We start from the raw sequence: 3,590 nt of genomic DNA, 5'->3' as shown, positions 1-3,590 counted from the left end.
TGTTTTTAACCACTGTTTTAGCGGTCTACCTCTCTGTTGTTCGGACCAGGAGCAATATGTAGTCTTGGACGACCCCTTTAAGACATAACTTAATAGCATGACCTAAATGATATCACCACAAAATGTAGTACATATAGAGCACACATGTAAACCACATTATACCGTCCACTTTAATACAAGATTTACAAGTGGAATTTCCCTTTCTCACAGGTTTTCAATGCTTTCTGCCTTAAATGACATGTTAGCTACCCCCATATCTCCTTGCCTTCTTCTTTTAATACTTCTCCCCTTCTTCCTACTCCAAGACCAATAAATAAAGGCAGAAAAGCCCAATATCCCAGCAAGTCCTACCAAACCAACTCCTATTGCCAAATACATATAAGTTCCATGTGTGTCATAGGTATGGAATATGCCACATGGTCCTACAATATCTTCCTGGTCCAGCTCTTCATCTCCATGGTCTACCTGGCTTTCTCCTGCATCATTTATGGCTACTACACACACCCTGTAAGCAGTTCCTGGAAGGAGATTTGTCATTGAGAAGAAGAGGTATATCTGATTGAGTAAGGGTCCCACCTCCAGTGGTCCTTCAGGTGTACCATACATCACTCTGTATGACTGCACGGTTGAGAGAGGAGCACACCAGCTCACCCCAATTCCAGCCTGTCCAGGAATGACCTGTCTCAAACAGGGCGAGTCAGGAAGAACTGAGCTTCCACTAACCCCAGGACAAAGGCATTTCCCCCCTGCCATCTTCTGTATCTCCTCACAAGGTGTCTGGAGGTGTTTGCAGCGATCATATGGACAAGTTTCTCCAGAATAATGTGGGGGCAGAGTGAAAACCTCCTCCTCATCATCTTCAAAGTGATCATCATCATAGTCAACGTGTTCAGTTATACGTTCCTGAGTTGTTTTCTGACTCCGTGTTACATCAAGGGCTTAAGGACCATAAACTTCATTGTTCATCTGAGGTGGAGAAGTTGGGGGTAAAGCTTATGTCCCTACCCCATGGCACAGAGTCATTGCTGTCCATTGGGGTCAATGTGTTATTTTCAAGGGGTAAACTGGAAATGTAACACATAAACTGGTACTCCTGGAACAAAAATGTACTAAAACATAACTTTTAATAGTCTGATTAAAATAGGAACTCGTTCCCTTTAAAGGGAACGAGTTCCTATTTTTAGTCAGACTATTAAAAGTTATGTTTTAGTACATTTTTGTTCCAGGAGTACCAGTTTATGTGTTACGAATCAATTTAGTTTGGTGCTACCAACCCAGTGTGTACAGTAAACTGGAAATGGTCACACAAATGCAGAAGATGGAAACCTGTCATGCAGAGTTCGGCCGTGAGCGCCGGTGAGTGTTTTATGCTCTCCTTGGCGAAACTGGTTTTTTAAAACCGGACAGAGTACTGCATGTCCGACTCTGTGTCCGTTTAAAAAAAAAAAAAACGGTTTTGACGCGGAGAGTATAAAACGCTCACCGCCACTCGCGGCCGGACACCTTTCAAACCCAATGGAAAAAAAGGAAATTCGCCGGCAGCTCACCGTGAATAAAATATAACTTTTATTGCTGACACATCATAAAATGACAAAACTTTGATGTAAATAATCAAGTGAATGGGTTTGAAAGAGTCCTGCAGCTTTCCGTCTCCTGCCCCTGTTTTGTGCAGGAAATGGAAACCTGCAAAACGGACTCCCGGGCGCAGATGTGAACGAGCCCTTACACAAGCGACGCCCGCTACTGTTACCAGTGCTTCAGGTATTGGCTTTTGTGTTTGCGAACGGTGATATTTTTCCATTGCAAGAACCAGCAGTCGTCTCCCATCATGTTTTGATTCCAGCGGCTTTGATACCAGTTCTCCATTATAGAAACATCTTTATGGAACCGCTCTCCATGTTCGCCACTTGTGTGTCCCATATTGGGTGGGAAAAAGTCAAGATGGGAATGTAAGAAATGAATTTTCATTGACATTCGGCAGCCAAGTTGTTCATTTGCTATAAGCCTGTTGTCTACTGATTCAGCAGAGTTTTCAGCTCGTCTGTTCCCAAGGAAGTTCTGCACAACTAGCACAAATAGATCCCAAGCTGCAAGGTCCAGAGGGTTGAGTTTTGTTCTGAATTTGTCATGGCATTAGTTTGTTGATATCGGGGCCAATAAAAATTCCAGCCTCAGTTTTCAGTCTGCTAAACTTCAAATATTAGAATCCATGTCCGTCACGATCAAGCGCAATTACAACTTTTTTCATTAAACCAAGTTTAATTTGAAGTGGTGGAAGATAAACTTGAAGTGGATCGACCAGTGATTTGTGGTGTACATTGTACTGACCAACTGTGTGCTTGACTCTGATAAGCCGCTTTCTCATGTTGTATTGATTCTTGTCATCACGACTGATCCATAGGTAATGGGGTCACTTCTTAGGGGATTCCACTTTACTGCTACTTTAGAGGCTCTGCAATCATGACATGGTGTCCAGATACCAAACATCTAAATATACACTTCAAAAGCCACATAGCGCTCCTTCCCTTCTGTGCCCTGCTGTGTGCCCAAACTGCAATATAAGCCCCGCCATGTACCCATACAGCAGATTATGACCACTTATGGGGTATTGCCATGTTCACAAGAAATTGTGTAACAAACTTTGGGAGGCTTTTTCTCTTTTAACTCCTCGTGAAAATTAAAACTTTGGGGATAAAGTGACATTTTAGTAATTTTTCATTTACATACCCCAATGTTAATAAAATCTGCGAAAAGGCTGTGGGGTCAAAACACTTAAATCCCTCCTTTCCCTAGAATACATACAAAAGTAGAAAATGACTGTGAGACACATACACATTAGGTATCTCTGTGTCTGAAAGTGCCTGGTCTACTGAATATAGGGTATCTGCAGTGATCCTGTTCCATCGTGAAGGGGTTAATAGGAGCACTGCAGATACCCTATATTCAGCCAGGCTAAATTCCAAGTGAGGGAAGAAAAAACAGTCCTCAAGCTCAGGGAAGGGGCAGACAGACAACCAAAACACCCTCTCCCCTTTCCCAGCATCTACTGCACCCAAAAACTACGACCATTTTAATTTTTGAAATTTTCCAGCAACTGCTGCATTTCCCCCCTAGGCTTATACTCGAGTCAATAAGTTTTCCCAGTTTTTTGTGGTAAAATTAGGGGCCTCGGCTTATATTCGGGTCGGCTTATACTCGAGTATATACGGTACATTTTGTGTCTGCCACTGTATTCACGATGAGAGTAAAAGACCACTGTTCTTGAGATTGGTGGGCATCTCAGCAGTTGGACTGACCAGCACATTATCCCTTAGACTATGGGATAAATAATTTTCGCTGCATAACCCCTGTAAGCCTCGTTTACACTATGCACTACTGAACATACTATGGTACTAGAATTGTTGAACAATATTTGCACATTGTGCAAAAAAAAAAACATTTCATCTAGGCAAAGTTACATTAAGCACTAGGTTTGAGCGATCGGAAAAGATCGTATTCCGATCGGCGATCAAGTAAATTTCATGATCTTGATCGGAATTCTGATCCCGATCTTTTCCAACGGGATCAAGGTCGGAGGTTATCTCAAGATC

The 3,590-nt window shown here is 42.4% G+C and overlaps 1 pseudogene; it reads right to left on the bottom strand.

Annotated features, from left to right (window-relative positions):
* Window positions 1–204: 204 nt before the first annotated feature.
* Window positions 205–1,920, bottom strand: LOC142214445 (LRRN4 C-terminal-like protein; annotated as a pseudogene).
* Window positions 1,921–3,590: the final 1,670 nt, after the last annotated feature.

Source organism: Leptodactylus fuscus, chromosome 7 (genome assembly GCF_031893055.1).
Source record: "Leptodactylus fuscus isolate aLepFus1 chromosome 7, aLepFus1.hap2, whole genome shotgun sequence".
In the NCBI taxonomy this organism is placed as follows: domain Eukaryota; kingdom Metazoa; phylum Chordata; class Amphibia; order Anura; family Leptodactylidae; genus Leptodactylus; species Leptodactylus fuscus.
The sequence above is the reverse complement of the archived record's forward strand: the minus strand, read 5'-3'. Positions and strand labels throughout refer to the sequence as shown.